The 19,615-nt window shown below is 36.5% G+C and overlaps 2 long non-coding RNA genes across 2 annotated transcripts; both read left to right on the plus strand.

The window, feature by feature from the left end:
* Positions 1-211: 211 nt before the first annotated feature.
* LOC144320166 (uncharacterized) lies at positions 212-9,193 on the plus strand. Its single transcript, XR_013385729.1, has 4 exons — positions 212-260; positions 1,728-1,802; positions 1,908-2,102; positions 9,150-9,193. It is a non-coding gene; the product is annotated as an uncharacterized LOC144320166 (long non-coding RNA).
* A 4,347-nt stretch (positions 9,194-13,540) lies between these two features.
* On the plus strand, positions 13,541-18,680 carry LOC144320167 (uncharacterized). The gene is made up of 4 exons (XR_013385730.1): positions 13,541-13,628; positions 15,277-15,346; positions 16,766-16,883; positions 18,056-18,680. It is a non-coding gene; the product is annotated as an uncharacterized LOC144320167 (long non-coding RNA).
* Positions 18,681-19,615: the final 935 nt, after the last annotated feature.

Raw genomic sequence — 19,615 nt, forward strand, 5'->3', positions numbered from 1 at the left:
AATCTTCATAGCTAGCGATAAAAGACTGAACTGAAATTGAGCTGCTACCCAAAAAACAGTTTGTATATTGGGTGCAACCAAGTTAACTGCCTATAAAAACTAAGGTGTCAATACTTTTTTGAAGGACATGATAGAGTCTAGAGTCTTTGTGACATAATATCTGTGTTGTCTTGGTTACAATACAAAATTACTTAATATATGGAGAACCAGTCTTAAAAGAAAAAGAATTCAACTGAGACCAACCATGAGATTATTCAGAGGTGAGAATGAGCAAAGATTTTAAAGCAGTTATTATCATTATACTCAGTGAAGTAAAGGAAAATAAGCTAATAATAAATGGAAACATGGGAAATCTCAATAGAGAAATAGAAGTAAATGAAAGTTTTAGAACTGAAAAATAAAATACCGAAATTAAAACCCCCTAGATAGGCTATTGGCAGAATAGAGATGATAGGGAAAGTCATCCTTGAACTTAAAGTTAACTCAATAGAAGACTAATCTGAAGACAGAGAAAATAAGATTGAAAAAAATGAACAGAGCCTTGGGGACCTGTGGGTAATAACAGAATAGCAAAAACAAGAGCATAGCATAATCAAACTGCTGAAAGCCAAGGATAAAGGGGAAATTTTGAAGCAGCTAGAGAATAATGACATTTTACATGCAAGGGTATAGGTGAAACTAATCTATGATGAAAGAAATCAGAACAGGGGGGCAGGGGCCAGGGACAGGTACTGCCTAGAAATGGATAAGAGAAAATTTTTTTGGTTTGATATATGATAGAGCTTTGGGTTACACAGATATGTGCATTTATTAAAACTGCGAATATATACTTCATATAAATACATCTCATTTTGTGTAAATTCAAATTTTGCGTTAAAAGAAAAAAAAAACTAAAACAAAACTTGTAGTTGACTCTCACTGCTTTAAGTACTCTGAGTATAGACACCCACTTCATTCCTATCACTGTGTCCCTTGGGCTGAATACAATGAATGACATGGTGTGCATGCTCAGTAAATTTTTGTTGCATTAAATTTCATCTTACATATTCTTTTTTCATCTCCACCGATCTAATGCAGATGACTAAACCATGATGAAAGTCCTGGAAAATAAATGGAAGAATGAAATAAGGAATCTACATAATCATGAACATTGCAGGCTAATAAGAATTTAAATATGACATACAGTGTAGGCCATGTAATAACATGTTAGAGTTTGCATTTTTAGAACTTTCATTGCCCTATATCAAATCCCTAATGTAAGCCAAAAACTCAACATACATGATCTCAAGGATCATATAACATATTATCTATAAGAACACTGAAAAATAAATAGTATATCCTTTTTGCAGTTGGTCAGATGGCGACTAAAGAAAGGAGATCATATCGCTGCTAAGTGAATAGCTGTGCCAGTTAGGATACTAACAGGAAATAGTTCTTCCCAGGTGGTTCAAATGAAAAGAATTTAATGACAATCTTCATGTAGAGGTGTGGGCCCAGTAAAGGGAATAAAAAGGGGATAATGAGGTATTATCTCCCAGAGACAAGGAACTTAAAGGAAGCCATTAAAACCCCTCAGGTCTGGAGGGACCAGAAAAGGAAATAGTATTTCCAAAACTCGGTGAGAACTGGTGGGAACTAAAGTAGTAGAGGCTTCCAGCTACTGCCAGAGCTGTAGAGTGAAAGAAAAGATACTCAACCCTTACTTCCTGCTTTCTTATTTTCTGCAGGTGCTTCCTACTGTTTGAACCCAACTGGTTGCCAGCAGTCCAGGGAGCTCCAGAGTCAGCCTCCCAGGGCATAAAGTGGGTCAGGGAAGAATGGAGAATAGAATGGAGTGGGGGTAATTGGAAATTAACTAGTACTTGTAGCCATATTCAGATTTGATCCCATGTTCTTATGTCTTCCAGGTCCATGTTCCTCCTTATACAACAAGTTGACTCTCATTTTCGATACACATTGTAATAGCAACCACAAATTTTATCATGGCTAGAGACTTGTTGAACTAGGCACTTTCAATTTCTTCTCTAGAACTCAGAAGGTCGTGACATGGCTCCTGAGTTTAGATGGGAAGAGGAAGATGGGAATGAACTACCATCACCTAGGTTAGTCTCTGGATCACTCGTTCAGATATCCCTAACCATCTTTCAAATTCAACATACTCTTGTGCCCAGGTTAGTGGACTCTTTAGGGCTTTCACAGGGATGAAATTGAGTTACTAATTAAATACCATAAGGCTAACTGATGGATGGTTACTCTTTAATGTGACATTTTAGAGCACAGAAAAGACAGGGACTAAGATAATTGTTCTCCAGCTAACTAAATGTAATGCAGCTAAGGAAAAGGATGAGGGTGCAGGGTCTGGCTTCAATTATTTCCAGCCCAGCAGGTCTTTTAGAAATGTCTTTTAGAACTGCCAATTGTCTTGGCAGCATGAAATGCTGACTTCTCTGGAAATGTGGTTGAGAATACAGATCAAATGAAATATTCTTTTCTAAGTATTAATTAAACAAGTTAATTAATCTCAGGGAGCCTCAGCTTCTTGTACACAAAATGGGAAGAAAAATAGTGTGTACTTCATGTCATGGTTGTGAAATTTAATGAGGTAACAATCATAAAGCACTTATAACAGTGCCCAGAAAATAATAAGCATTCGACAAATGTTAGCTATCATCATCGTTACCTTGTGCCAAGCAATAACCTTTGCTCTTTGTCCCAGTTCCCTTTTTACATTGTTTTTAAAAAGCCTTCTTGAGATTTTTCTCATTATGCTTTTTCATTTTCTCTTGAATTTCAAGTTTGTTGTCCTGGCAGAGACTCTTGCACACTGGCATTTCCAACTCTGGTTAATTGAAAGGTGCCATGAATATGAGTCCCTTCATGGCACTGCCTTGGGACATAAACCATATATTCATGGATTCATTTTGGTATGAAGCTCTGCGAAGAGCAGCCTTTGACTTATCTATCTAAATTCTTATTTTACCATTTACCAATAAATGACCTTGGGGAAATCACATGGCTTTTCCAAATATCAGTCTGCAATATAAAGATGACTTGGTGCCTATCCTATATGTGTATTTGTTAGCAGAATGGAGTGCCTTTGTTAATGTTAGGTAAATTCTTAAAATCCTGTTTTCTTTAGGTCGGAGAATGGAATTTGACAGAATAATTTCTCTACTGCTTTTCAAATGCATATATATGTTCATATGCATGTATATATATATATATATATAATTATATATACGTGAATATGTGTAGATATAAAATTCCAAAGCGTAAAAATGGTTGAAGTCACTACTAGGATCAAAGCCAGAAGATTTCAGACTCTGTTTCAGTGTTATCCTGGAGAACTTAACCCCTCTCTGCTTTAGTGTTCTCATCTGTAAAGTGAGAACTGTTCTTTATGAGACAGATAAAGTTAGGAAGGAGTGCATATATAGTAAGGTTTCCTTTTGGAAATTTATAATGCTTGTCAATATAGTAAAAACTCTGATTCTCTTAAATTCTCTTAATAGGAGTATTTACTTAGCTCTGCTTAATTTAGTGTTTCTCTGACTTGTTTGTGCAACCCTTTTCTGAAAATAATGAATTAATATCTTGGCAAACACAGGCATTCTGCATATAAAAAGAATTGGATTTTGGAGTAGATGAGATGATATTCAGTTCCCTCCTCTTCATGATAGAGTTCAGTGTGTCCATGATAGAGTCATGATAGAGTTCATGATTATTTCATAGCATGATAGATCGATGTCCCTATTGTGCTACCCTTCCCCACACTTATAACATTCGTGTCATGAATTGTCTCTTTTTTCAAAGGGAAGAGAGTTACTATGACCAATCATATGGTTCACATAGGTCCACAATTTACTAATGGGCAGTGTTATATCTCATAAAGTTATTGTCTTATGCTTTCTTTGCCCTTTGGAATTACGTTTTTCTTCCACTGGCTCAAAAAATTTATATTTAGAAGTAGGGAAATGATAATTGGATTTTCATTCTACTATTGTTTATGTGTTACCCTTTAGAAGTGAGTAGGACTAAGGGGAGTATGATTGGCAAAGATCAATTCAAATGTCCTTGAGATTTCTGGCCACAATATACAAAATGTTGATACGCCACCTTGGCTGTGTGAAGGGAATAGCCTTTTCCATCAATTTGTTTGCTAAGTGATGAAGCTAAGAAAATTCATTTTGGCTTTGGAGTTGCTTCATTTAAGCTGAAGAACCTGGAATTTAAATAACTCTACTATGGGAGCAGTCTTAGCATTGTAGGACTTAATTATGAGGAATGAGTAATGAGAGTACATTTCTGCTGTAGGACTGTCTTAGAGTCCTGGAAGAAAATAGATGGCTCATTCAAACCGGGTAAATGCTAAAGGATTCATAACTAGCTATTTACAAAGTGTGAGCCGAACCTAGAGAAAATGCGGGCCAGGGAGAAAAAAATGCTGATTATACCGTCTTTTGTTTTATAATCTTCTGAAGATCCTGAAGATCGTTCAACCAAACCAGAAGTCAGAGAGCAGGGGAGCCTGTTAACTCAACCAGATCCCTATTAGAGAATATATAAATGAAAGGGGGATGGAAAATACCTTGCATAAGTGTCAAGAAGTCAGGCCACATGTTTTGATGACTTTTACAAGAAGGAAATGATCATAAATGAACCATTCAGCTCAGTCCATCCTAAGTGTTAAAACTTCACCTTGATGTATTTCTCCAGCTGTTTTTATGTAAGCGTTACTATTTTCCATTGTGATAGGAAGAACAATCTCCATTTTTGAGATAAATATGCTTTAAGTTTATTTAACTGTATTTTATTTTATAAACACGTATAACACTATGTGACAGGCACAGTTCTAAATACTTTAATTATATTAATGGTTTAATTCTCATAACAGCTTTCCTATTATTACTATTATTCTTCCCATTTTGCAAATGGACAAACTAAGCAAAAAATGTTGAATAATTTGCCTAACATCGTAAAGCTAATTAAGAAGTAAAGTCGGCAACTGTGGTAAGGCAGTCTGATTCCATAGTTTTACTTTAAATTATTAGGCTATGCTGCTTGCCTGTTTGGCATGCTGCCTTGCTGAGCAATCAGCCTATACATACTCAACTCTATTAAAGAGTTCAAGTAGTGTCCTTTCCTTTTTTTTTTTTTTTTTACATACAGTAGAATGATGTTGTAAAAAGACCATGCACTTCAGAATAGAAGGCTCTTTCTTAGAAGGATGCAAGGATCCTTGATTACTTGGGACTTCATCAAGATAAAAGTGTTTGAGAGGAGGCTGTGATCTTAACATCCTTCCTGGGCATCGTATGTTATCACTAAGGGAGATATTACTAAATTGAATTCTAGTAATTGTTTTAAAAGAGGATTTAATATTCTGAACACTGCTTCCTACCAAGTATGGAAGCCTATGGGGGTGTCAAGTTGCCCTACCAAAGAGTAAAGACAATGAGGTCAGACATACCTAGGTTCAAATCCTAGAAATGGTTATTTGTTGTATGACTAAACTGAGGGATGAGAATTGCAGGAGACATGTAGAATGGTTTTCAAAACATGGGTTTCAAAATCAGAAAAAAACAGATTTCGAATTTTAGTTCCATCATTAATTAAGTATATGTTAAATTATTTAACCTCTGATTCTTGGTTTACTCATCTATAAAATGGGGCTGGAAATACCTACTTCCCAAGTTGTTCTGTAAATCAAATGCAGTAATGCATATACATTTAGTAGTTTCTGAAATATAGTAAGCATTCACTGAGGGTTAGCATCACAGTCATCATCATCATTATCATTACCATCATCATCATCAGGTCTTTTGGGGTCATGCCCTACCCCATTGTGTATCGTTCTAATGAGGCTGTCAATAACAGTTTTTTTTCTATGCCCTGTGCTTGAAAGTTTGAGCCAGAGACTGAGACATGACTGACCAGAAATCCTCAGGAATTAGTCCAAAGGATGATGTATTAGTTTCTTTGGACTGCCATAAAAATAAAATCACCACATAACAACAGGAAGAGAAATGAATTGTTATAGAAATTAATTCTTAAACAATAGAAATGCATTTTTGCACATCTCTACAGGCCAAAATCAAGGTGTATCAGGGTTAGTTCCTCCTACAGGCTCTGAAGGAGGATCTGTTTTATGCTTTTTTCCTAGCTTCTGGTGGTTGCTGGCAATCCTTGGTGTTCCTTGACTTGTAGACACATCAATCTAATTTCTGCCTCCATCTTCATTCCAACTTCTTCTAAGTGTCTTTTTTTCTGTATCTCCTAAGGACACTTGTGATTAGAGTTAGGAGCCATCTAGTTGATCCAAGATGATCTCATCTAGAGATCATTAACTTAATTACATCTGCAAAGATCCTTTTCAAAATAAGTTCACACTCACAAATTCTGGGTAGATATGTCATCAAAAGGGGGCCATCACTCAAGCCATTATAGATAAACACCTGATCCAAACAGGTTCATCCATCGTCATGAATTCATATTATAGAGAGAGGTTGTATAAAAATCAGGACCACACAGAGAAAAGCAGGGTGAAATTATGTGGCAATAAGAAAAAGAAGGAAATGGGGGTAGGGCAGAGGTAGAAAGAGAGATATTGAGGGAACATCTGCATTCAGTAGAGCCCTAAATCATTTCTGCCTTCAGACTTCTCAGTTATTTCTCAGCATTCTTTTTTTTTTTTTTTTGCCTATGCTGTGTAAGTTGAGTTTTTATCATTCATATCTGAAAGAATACTGAACAGTATAACTACTAATATTAAACAGATGTTAATTCTTTTTTTTTAATTTGCCTTTGGTAGAAAGGGGAGAAGGGATTGTTGAAAAGGGCTTCCTGCTGTGTTATTACTTCAGCTAAAAGCTGGAGGTGGATGAGTCACTAGCCCTTTCACTGATTAAGTTGCCTGCTTCTCTGTTTCTCTGCCTTCTAAGGATGCTCAGGTATTGTGAGCTATCGTATACTGAGTGCTTTCTATTTTTTAAGTACTAGACAAAATCTTTGCATATATATTTGATCTAATCTTATGGAAAACCTGTAAGATAGGTGATGTTATCCTTACTTATAGACGAGAATGGTGAAACTCAAAAAAGGTTGAGGAATTGTGTTTTCTTTTTCTTTTTACAATTAATGAAGGGTTATATGCTGTTAGGCAGCAACTATATATCTTCACTGTTGTGTCTCAGGATTCACCCCAAAGCTTGGCACATAGTCAAGCAATGGTTCTCAAAGTGTGTTCACTGAATAAACAGCATCGACATTATCTGGGGGCTCATTAAAAATGTAAATTTTCAGGCTCTACTCCATACATACTGAATAGAAACTCTGGGGGTGGGACCCAGATCTCCACATAATTCTGGTTAAGATTTTGGGCCACTGACTAGATATTTACTAAGAGTAGAAAAACAGTGAAAAGGTTGAGTCCCAAAGTCTTAGTTAAGGGAAAGTGGTTAGTCTAGGGTCTATGGTTTCCCAAGAAATAATCTGACTTCTAATAGCAGAGTGACAGAGAATGTCTGTGGCACCCTAAAATTATTCTTAACATCATTCCTCTGGGGTATAAACCCACCTTCAGTACACTTGGCATAACCACAGACACATAGAAAGCAATGACTTCTCACTTCCAGACAATGGTGACTTCCATCTCTCTTTATTCATAGTCCTGAGCTCTGCTCCTGGTGTCTCTTAGCTTTTCTTTAAAGCGCAAACTTGCAGAGGAAAAAAAAAATCTTTTCACACCATTTAGGCCATTGCTTACCTAATGGGACATATAATGTGATGAAATTGAGATATGGGACACCTGGTGGTTGAGATATGGGACAGTTCCCAAGGGTATAATTACACAGGCTATTATTTAATATTTTAACTATACCTACTCCAAAAGCATGCCCGTGGAGTTGGTTAATGTTATGACAAGCTGTAGATTGGAACTGAGATTTTTGACACTTTTGAAATGGCAGAACAACTAATGACTAGATTTGGGGTGAAAAAAAGCCCAGGAAATTGATTTTAAAGAAAGATTTATCATAGATGCAGGTACTCAATACATAGAATAAATCGTGACTAGAGGACAATAAGCAAAGTGCAGCAAATAAAAGCCTAGGGTTTGAAAATTGGGTACATTTATTTCTTTGGAAAACAATGCTCCATTTTATGAATGTGATATCATATGTAGAAATGAAGTGATATTCACAGGAATTAAAAATGTCTTTATAATAAATTATACATTTTAAGGAAATGTATATAAGAATAATTCAAGTCTTTTAGATGTAGTCCCTCCCCATGGAGTATTGAGGTACTATGTTAGTCAGGATACAGTAGATTTTGCTGCAAAAACAAATTAACCTTGAAATGTCAATGACCCAACAACAACTAAAGTTAATTTTTGTCTCATTTTCCATGTCCCAACACAGGTAGGGTGCTGTTTTCCACATAGCTGCTCAAAGACTCAGGCTAATGGGATGCTCTGAGAGCTTGTATTTTCATCATCTGAACATGAGCCACCAGTATTGCCAGAGCAAAGGAAAAAAAAACATACATTGGCTCTGCTATTCTCTGGCCTGACAGTGATCCACATCCCTCCCACTCATGCATGGCTCCTTGGCCAGAACTTATCATATGGCCTCACTTAACCCAGAGCAACATGGAAACCTGTGAATAGTATATGGATTTTTGATGAGTTTTTGTCCAAAGTACCTATTTGTTCTAATTAACCTGACTTCCTTCTAGGTCAGTTTGTATATTCTGATGGCTTGTCAGGTCTTCACATCAAAATCCTCAACTATCATGATAGAATATGAATATTGTCTCAGTCTCCTCAGATAGCCATTCGACTTTGACCATATCCGACTCCTACTAAAACACAAAGAGAAAAAAAATGTTACCTCAAAAGGTGATAAGGAGTTTTCTTTTGAACTACTTCTTCAGATTAAGTAAATTCTTGGAAGCAATTTAGATCACCAGAAAGTACCATTCCTAGACCTCCTTAATTAAACTTTCTATAGAAACGCCTTTAATGAGTGAAGTTTTAATGCAACAACTTTAACGTTTATCAAGAGTCAATATAAGAATACCTATAGAGCACATGCTCTAAATTATTGAATACCCTATGCATAAAGATCCATTGGATTCCATCCTTTTAGGGACCACAGTGGAATGCAGTGGAAAGATGTGAGCTTTGGAACTGGTGAGTACTAGATCTGAACCCCACGTCTGGCAATTCTTGTCTTAGTGACCCTCATTTGATAACTTCATCCTCTTCCTCTAGTATCCCACTAGAGAGGACTAAATTGAGGTCTAGTACTTTCATGATTAAAAATTTGAATCCTGGAACCTGGCTTAGGTTTGAGTTACAGTAATACCACTTACTAGGTATGTGGTTTTGGACAAATCACCTAGCTCTCTGTACTTTGATTTACTTATCTATAAAATAGGGATAACAATAGTACATATATCCAAAATTACTATGAATATTAAACTGATATTATGAATATTAAACTATAATATATACATAAAATATGTATATATGTGTATGTATGTGTGTGTGAATATATATATATATATCTCCACACACACACGCACTGTGTATACACCTTAAAACAATGTCTGGCACAGAATACGTACCAGTTAGTGCTGGCTATCATTATGATTAAATTAGAGAATGGAGAGAATCTTTCATGTAGTGCCTTATAATACAGAAGCATCAAAAAGTCATTCATGAAGATATTAGTTCCTTTATGATCAAATAATGACAGTGTAAACCTCTGTACCCTTTTTTCTTTTTCTTTGACTACTAGGAAACTCAGAGCTAAATTTAATGTTCAGTCATAATATCTACACATCCTTACACTGTTGGATTTACATGTATGTAATACAAATGCTGAAACCCTCTTTTGAAATAAAGCAGGGTGTAAATACATTTATCATAGTAGAAATGTACTAAGATCAATTTTTCTAACTATAAGATCTTTTCTTTCTTTCTTTCTTTCTTTCTTTCTTTCTTTCTTTCTTTCTTTCTTCCTTCCTTCCTTCCTTCCTTCCTTCCTTCCTTCCTTCCTTTTTTTCTTCTTCTTCTCCTCCTCTTCCTCCTCCTCCTCCTCCTCCTCCTCCTCCTCCTCCTCCTTCTTCTTCTTCTTTCTTTCTTTCTTTCTTTCTTTCTTTCTTTCTTTCTTTCTTCCTTCCTTCCTTCCTTCCTTCCTTTTCTTCTTCTTCTTCTTCTTCTTCTTCTTCTTCTTCTTCTTCTTCTTCTTCTTCTTCTTTTCTTTCTTTCTTTCTTTCTTTCTTTCTTTCTTTCTTTCTTTCTTTCTTTCTTTCTTTCTTCTTTCTTTCTTCTTTCATCAGGCAAGTAGGGCTGGAATGATTTCCTTGCTACACTATAAGCTCTGTTACAGAGCTAACCTACGTAGGAACTAGACATTCTTCTAGGCTGGAGCAACCAGCTAACTGAAATACTACTTTAAAAACTCTCCATGATTTAAATGACTGAAGGGCTTCCTAAAACTTTCTACAGACTCTTGTCAAGTTTTAGTGTCTCTTCCTCTTACTAAAGCTCTTTCCCCCTGCCATGCCTTTTATCTATCACTGATTGGCGAGTAGCTTGTGTACTTTCAGCTTTGCTCTCCCTGAGAAATATTTCTATGATTAAATACCCACCCTGCCACGGTGTGCAGAAGGAAGAAGTGGAACTTGGAGGTTTATTTCAGGCAACTCCTGGCTTCCTTTGAACTGGTGTGCTCCCTTGCTTGGTGCAGAGGCCCAGTTCCAGAAAGATATGACTATTGGAAAGAGTTCAGTGAAATGAAAGAAAATATGGTTTGTGGCAGATTGGAAGTATTGAGTTCTTAGGAACCATCAGAGGCCAAGTATATAATAAACTTGAGTAAATGACAAGATGATGGGGAAGAACAATTGCCCAGAGGTTTGTGGTGGGTATAAACACCTAGGAAGGAGAGTAAGTGGGGAAGAGGGTTTCAACAGCATGGCTGCAAGCAAGTGAAAGAAAGGAAGCTCTCTTTCTGCTGAACTCCAAATACTTATTGTTTATACTCTTCTCTTTGGAATTAGTCACTTTTATCATCCAAGACATTTCCTGTGTGCTTTTGTATTATCACCTGACTTTTTACCTATAGATGACTTATTTCCACAGTATAATTATGTTGTGGGATGGTAGGGGCCATGGCTATTCTCCTATGTCTCCCTGTCAGTGAACAAATTATATGGTTCTAATTCCAACTCTGCTAGTTCACTAGTGACAAAAACTATGACAAGTTTTCTGATTTCTGTAAGTTTTAATTTTTTCTGAAAAATGGGGCTAACGATATTCACACTGCAGAGATTTAAGGAAGTGTAGTGCTATATAAAATGTTTGGTCATATTAGGATGTGAATGCCATCTATTACCTTTCCCTCTCACAGTGGCTAATTCCATGACTGACATACACTAAGCATAATATTGTACTGTTATAATACAAATCAGCATAATATATGTTTCATAAATGGGGTATAAATATACAGTATACATACATACTTTACATAAACAGATATACAATATAGAAGGTAAAAATATATATCTTGTCCACATGTTATAAGCTTTTATAGCTTTGTAAACCTTGTTTTACCATTTATGGATGTCCATGTTACACATGTGTTGGGTATTACCTATGTACATATTTAATATACACCTGGACCTTCAGAAAATGAAATTAGCTTGAATATTTCTTGCGTTGGGGAGGTCCTAAGTAAATTCACCCGACCTGCAATCCAACTTCATGTTCCAGCATTTGACTGTATGTAAAGTGCTGTGAGGCTCATCTGACTGTAACCTATAGGTTCCTGGTGTTTTAAAAGCACCAGCGTGGTCCAAAACTGGATTGCATCAAATTGCACAGACAGATCTTTGAGAGATTGCTCCATTTAATGAAGAAGGCCACAAGGAGCTTGGGTAGTATGGCCTAATGGGGATTTTTCATTTCCAATGGCCATTTTTATGAAATCTCTTCTAATTGATTATAGAATCTGAATTCAAGGAGAACAATCAGCTGTCAGTAATTCCTTTTAAGCTCTCACACACTGGAGCACCACTTTCCTTTTCAAGTGCTCTCCTCTCTGTGAGGGGGATGAAGCAGCAAAGGGAGGGAGGGTAGGTAGCTGGTTTGCATGCAGCGAGGACAGGCAGATCAATCAGGCTCACAAGAGTGTCTTAATCAGAGGCCTGTGGTTCACTGTGGTGGCTGAGAGCTACCTCCTTGCCAATGGCATCTTCTGTTTAGAGATGCTATTGATTGCTCCTCTCTGCTTCCCTTTTGGGAGTTTCTGGCTGCCAGGCAGTGTCAGGAGAAGGGCAAGGGGCAAGGAGTTTCCTTAACGGTGCATGGGATTTGGAGCCAGTATCTAATTTCCGAAGTGGCAGACGCAGTGCCACTCAATGCAGACTTTCTGGAAAGGTGATGAGTAGGGATGTATAAGGCAGCAGTCCTGAGGCAAGATGCCCATAGAAAGATAGGGGAGGTTGCTCTAGTGAGGGTATAAGAAGTGTGTTCAGTTTAGATGAGAAGAGGGCAGTGCTCTGAAGGAGATCATGCTGAGTGCATCAACTCTGCTTGGAAGAAACTCCCAGTTAAGATAATTTTTCCAGAGGGCAGCCCAGGTGGCTCAGCGGTTTAGCGCTGCCTTCAGCCCAGGGCCTGATCCTGGAGACCCAGGAGCAAGTCCCACGTCAGGCTCCCTGCATGGAGCCTGCTTTTCCCTCTGCCTGTGTCTCTGCCTCTCTCTCTCTCTCTCTCTGTGTCTCTCATGAATAAATAAATAAAATCTTAAAAAAAAAAGATAATTTTTCTAGAGAAATGTAAAATCTGGAAATCAGGCAGGGACTTCATATATAATGGATCTATTTGTAAACTCTGCATATAAATCAATACTCTCACATTGATGAGCGTGCAAGAACATTCTTAGAAACTGACACCCATCACAGATGAAACTTAAACTATTTTGGGCATGGGATTGGGGGTGGGAAATATATAATTTAATTATTCTTGATTCAGAGTTTGCTGTGAGGATGAATAATTGGACACAATCAAGGACATTTTTTTTTTTTCTTCCAACTAGAGAAATAATGCTGGGGGAGAGACACAGTGGGAGGGACACTCAAACCAATTTGAGATTATAAATGAGAAGATAATACAATTTTGTATATTGAATGGTTATGAAAATCAGAAATGACTCCTTACTGCTTGACTGTTGTTAAGCAATTCAGAGGCAGATATACAAAATGGGGTAAACTTAAACTCCAAATGCTATAAAGTAGCAAGCTGTGAGAGAAATTTGAGAAATGTGAAAAAGGAATTTTTTCAAGTTTCAGACAGATGTAGGCTCAAGTTTTAGGTCAACCATGTATTATGTCATTTTGGCTAAATTCTCTATTTTTCTGAAACTCATTTTTTTATGGGTAATATAGGATTAATATGTGTGTTAGCTCCCCTGCCTCTTTACCTTCCAAGTCTGTATCAATTTTCCACCTTTCTCTGTTCTCTTTGCCTCAGAGACTGATGGCTGTGACTGCTTTTCCTGAGCTCTCCTGCTGGCTGACATCAGCCAATAGGAGATACCAACCGCAAAGGAGAAAAGGTCCAGTATCTCTTCCTCACTCTCTCCCTACTTTGGCACCAGGTCCCTAGAAGTGGCTTTGTCCTGGTCATGACTAGAGTTTTTGATATATGGATTCTTCTCGTGGTTTCTACTCTTACCAGACTCCAGTAATGTTTTCCCTTTTTGCCTCACAACCTGAGGAAGTCAAATAAAGGCTTCCCAGTGTTGCTAATCTCTGAGTGCCCCGCATGCCTTGTTTATTCCCTTAATCCCGTTTTCCACACATTCATTTGAACCATTTAAGGTGAATCCTATTTGTTGATGGAACCATGATTGATATTTAACGGTTGTAGAATTTCAAAGGAAATATTTAAGTATCCATTCAACAAATACAGAAAGGTTTATACAACTCACTCCTTGAAAATTCCTCAAAAGATGATGTGCTAGGCTGAATAACGGCCCCCAAAGCGGTTTAGGTTTGGGGAATACCTGGAACTTGTAAATATTACCTTATATGTGGAAAGAGATGTGATTGAATTAAATATCTTGAGATAAGGAGATTATCTGGGTGAGACAAATGCTATCACAAGTCTCCTATTATAAGAGGGAGGCAGAGGGAAATTTGATACAAAAGAAGAAGGCGATGTGACCACTGAATCAGGAAGCTGCCCTGCTGGCTTTGAAGATGGAGAAAAGGGTCAAAATGCAGAGAATGGAGCTCTGGAAGCTGGAAAAGATGAAGAAACAGATTCCCCCCTACAGCCTCAGGGAGGTGTCATGACTCAGATGACACCTTGGGTTTGGCACAGTGAAACAGATCCCAGACTTCTGACCACCAGAACAAAAGAAGACTAAATGATTGTTTTAAGCCACCAAGTTTGTGGTAATCTGTTATAGCTGTCGTAGGAAACTCTCAGTGAATATACCAAGGTCCAAGGGGTAGCTTGCAGGTTGCAGTGTCAGAATGTAATTCTTAGGTACCACATCCCTTTTAGGGATGCACTCCCATGAGCCAGGATATGAGATGGATGCATAAAATCACAATGATGACTTGTCAAGTTTCTGTGTGCGATCTAACTCTCCCACTGACTGGAAGGCGTGTCTTTCTGTCCAGTCCATTTTCTCCCTCTAGGCAGACAAGCTTGGTAAACTGCTCCATGATCAGAATCAAGTAAATTGACTTGTAATTAAAAAATAAAATTCTGCCACATAGATGGGAATCTTCGCCTGTTTTTGACTCTTCGGCAGACAAATCTGGAAAGACAAGTCATAACTGAAAGTGGCTTGTAGAACATTGACTCTGAACAAAGACAGTTAGATTAATTACTTGCTGAATGGCAATGGGATAAGACAGGAGCATTTGGATTGCTTTGGCTAGAATCTTATTATCTACCTCCCTAGTAGTGAAGGCTTTGCCAATGGGACCTGGGTAGCTGCACTTGTTTTGTAAAGACCCCTCTCTTTTAGTCTATATCTGGATGATGACTGCCAAATTAATCCCTGTGACTCTTCTCACACGAGTGACCATCCCTCTCTCCCTTTTTGGGGATATGCAGAGACTTTCATTCTTGTCAGAATAAATTCTTGCTGGCACAGAACCTATATAGTTTCTTTAAAGTGCCATTGCATATCTCATTACGTGTTGATAGAATAATAAAACCCACAATCTTATTTTCCTTCTTTTTAGGTTGTAGTGGAGAAATGTGCCATAATGTTTTTCCATAAACTGATAACTAATCTTATGAGGATCATACAAGGTAATATACATAAAATTGCACTCTGTTCCATATAGAGGGAAATCAATAAATGTCATTTCTCTTACCCATATTCCTCGAAAGTCTGGAGTATGGTATGGTGTAAGAATGTGTCAGAAGGTTAAAATTCAGAATGAGAACATCAGAACCTGTCATCCTCGACAATCTTAAACATCTCAGGGAAGCAGAATACCCAGCATTTAGAGCCCTGTTTCTTTGTTCTTTTGATGAAACACATATTGTTCATGAAAGAAATCTATTTTTTTCTATTTCACTCTGATCTAACTACAGAGATACTTTCAGGCAGGGGCAAGATTTCATTTTTTTCCAAGACTTATGAAATTCTCACTAGGCAACACATCTTTAAAAGACAAAGTCTTCATTTTACATGTTGATATATCATAGAAAAATAAAATTCAATGATAAATACGTTTCACTTAATTTGTAAATCAGATTTTATATTGTGATTTCTGAAATATACTCTCATCAAAACTGAATCTTGAAGAATAAAAAATATTCATCCTAAGAATGTAGCAAACTTAAAATTATATAATTAACCAAATACTAATAATTTCATAATGAAGTATTCTCACAAACTGTTATATATAATAGTATGCTTAGTGTAGCAGAAATGAACTCACCTTTCAAAATCAGATCTGGTTTCAAACACTGGTTTGGCACAAAATTCTTCATCTCTAAAATGGACTGGTAAATAAAATTGTGTGGGAGTAAATAATCTGCTTTATAATTAGGTATTTGTGAACAATAATGGAAATAACTGTGTTTTTTTGATGAGGATACAGGTAAACTCAATAATTTATGACAATAAATTGACAAGGATTTTTGGGAAGAGAAAAATCCTTTCATGGAAAAATACTTAACTATTTTTTCAATTTTTCAAAATCTCCAGCTTTTTTTCCCCTGTATCTATCTGATTCTCTTACCTGCCCTGTCTAGACATGCTTACTAGAGGCAGTGAATTCATCTGTAATAGAAATACTGTGTTATGCCCTGTAAGTTACAATAAACTAGCACCTAAAAAAAATAAGAGTTAGACAAGGAAGAAAATGTATTTTAGCATCATGGCAAACTACAGGCATTATTCCATATGCTTTTTCAAATCACCTGGTGGTGAGCTAAGTCCCTATTTGGTGTTGCTTGGCTGTAGGCAATGGGGAAAAATGATTCCAGGAAAAACAGGACTGCTTTATCACCCAGCCCCCTACAATTTTGGAAAATAGTTACTAGAAGTCTTTCTTTGCCTGAGACTGTCTGTATCTCCTTAGCACAACAGCTAACATTCTCATATTGTCTTCCTATAGTTTTGATGTAATCACTTTAAAATGGAGTAAAGACAGTTGAACAGATACTTTTATTATACGCCTTCCCTTTTTATTTTGTTAACTCTATTTTGTTTTACAGATAAGAAAACAGAGGCGCAGTTGGTTAGATAATATTCCAAGTTAATTTGGTTGAATTCTGGAAAATAATTTCCCTCCACTGGAAAAATACCTGATTTAATTATTTGTGGATAAATAAAGTGAGTAGCAGATTAAGGAAGTAAGTAGTGAATGAAAATATTAGACTGGGACATCTGGGTGGCTCAGCGGTTGAGCGTCTGCCTTCAGCCCAGGGCGTGATCCTGGAGTCCCAGGATCAAGTCCCACATCGGGCTCCTTACATGGAGCCTGCTTCTCTCTCTGCCTGTGTCTCTGCTTCTCTATCTCTCTGTGTCTCTCATGAATAAATAAATAAAATCTTAAAAAAAAAAAAGAAAATATTAGACTGAAGCTTCTGGAATACAGACCTATCAGATAGCACCAAGATAAGTGATTAAATTTTCTTTTACTGCCTAGAAATAATTTATTTATGACAATAGATGTCTACACTGCACAGAATAGGGATAATCCAGACTACTAAATCATATTGCCAAGTGGCTGTGAGGATGGTTGAGTCATGATCTCCAGGTATTTTTCCTTCTTATTTAACATTATTAAAGTGTAGACCCCTGTGGACTCTGAATTTACTAAAGATTGTAGCTATTATTATTACTGATGGCAACCATAACTGAGGAAATTGGAAGAAAATATAATTCAAAATTGGATTGAAACTAACAGAGTAACATGTTGCACGAAAATGTACACAAAAATTATAGAGTGCTTCCATATCATATAATCTAATTGTCTTATATATTTACCTAAGTTTACAATTCAAGTTCCTACACAGATTTTTTTAATAATCTGCCTCCCATTGCCCTAACAGTTCAACTTCTTCACTTCTGTCACTTTTTCTCCACCTCCAGAAATCTGTGAAGCCTGAAGGAGTGATAGGGATAGAAACTCTACAGAGATTAAGAGCTCAGCTCTGGAATTTGATAGATTTTATTCTGAATTCAAGTCTGGCTATTTTGATGCTACATGACTTTTCACATGTTACTAAGCCTCAGTTTTTCTCATCTATAAAGTAGGCATAATAATAGAACTTACCTGAAGGACTTATTGTGATGAATATTCATTATGGAGTGCAAAAATCTAAGCACCTAGCATATAGGAAGCTCTCAATAGATGATGAGTTCCCAGCTGTTGTTACCAATGCTAATAATGAAAGTCTGATTTGGTAACCATATATTTTTACATTTAAATGCTCTCTGTAATTTTATACCTTATAAATTCATTAATTCATTTATTCAACAAATGTTTTTTATTCTTTCAGAAGTTCCCATGATATATTAGATGACGAATTACAAGGCAATCACCAGAAAGAAAAAGAAGACTACACGACTAGCCATGTTCTGGGGCTCCCTTTCTGTTTATTTTGAAGGGTAGTCATTGGCTTAGCCAAAAATTCACCTGCCATGAATTATATCATATGCTCCTTAAATATGAACAAATAGAAATGTTGCAGTGTGACTTGTGTTATATGAATTTTGGGGGGTTAGTAGGAGTTTTTCAAAGTCTTCATGATCTCTGTGCTTCCATGAGTGGAAAGCTGTTTTGTTTTATTTTTGACCAAATCATAGGAATTAGGTTCTGATGGTAGAAAGCTTGAGTTTAACAAGCCAGCATTCAAGTTGGACCTTATAAACATGCCCAGATCTGAGGCATAAATTGAAAACTACATGAGAAGAGGAATCTGTTCTCCACAGAGAATTTCTCTGAGGAGGGCCCTTCAGAGTTCCAACATTCCTATAAGGTGGTTTAAAATTTAGAGATGAATCTCTGTACTCCATGCCCCAAAAGACGTATGCACTTAAAAAAACACCTCTTTTACCAACTTGATTGTTTTTAGGCCAAACTTTTAAATGAATCCTTTACTGTGAGCAAGATGGAAATGACAAGGCAATGGGCACTCTTACACAATAAATGAAGTTTTAAGCTAATGTGACCTTTCATTTCCCCCAATTGTCTTTTTCCTATTAATCCTGATCTGCCAATTATTGTTTCATTATGCTATGCTTCTAATGACTTTGCCTGGGAGGATTAAAATTTTATTAAAATTTGGAACATTCCTTAGAAGAAGAACTTGAAAAAAAGAAAAAGTATTAATTAAAGGTAGCATTTCTCAGGCTTTCCCACCATACCTTCTATCCAACTAATAACCATATGTTATTTATTTATTTAAACTTTCTTTTAAAAGATTATATTTATTTGTTCATGAAAATAAATAAATAGTCTCCATGCAGGGAGCCCGATGTGGGACTTGATCCTGGAACTCCAGGATCATGCCCTGCGCCAAAGGCAGGCACTAAATCACTGAGCCACCCAGGGTCCCACCATCTTTTAAAGTATAGTTTATCTTCTATTCCATAAGCTTTCTCAGACTATGTCAATTGAATAATTGTATTTTTGCTTTCATTGTTTGCTTAACACAATTATAACTTAATATTTCATTCTAATCTATGTAAATTATTTGTATAGACTGTCTTAGGTCCTTCACTGAATTTTAAGTTTTTTGAAGTCAGAGACATGGCTTATTCTTATAGTCCTAAGCACTATTCTCTTTGCCAACAGCAAATTTTAATAATAACTGTATTGATAATATTAGTGCCATTTTATATCAGGATCATTGTATGATTTTACAAAATATTCCCTGTATGCTATCTCTTGGGATTCCCTAACTTCCAACTGCCCAATGAGTGAAGTATCTACTCTAATTTTGCAGATGAGGAAATAGAATCAAATAAAAATTTATCAAAATACTTATCAAAAGTGCCTACCATCAAATCTGCTGGTTACTAAGTAGGAAGATTTTACTGTTATTATCTCAACTCTG

This window comes from Canis aureus, chromosome 9 (assembly GCF_053574225.1).
Source record: "Canis aureus isolate CA01 chromosome 9, VMU_Caureus_v.1.0, whole genome shotgun sequence".
Taxonomy (NCBI): Eukaryota; Metazoa; Chordata; class Mammalia; order Carnivora; family Canidae; genus Canis; species Canis aureus.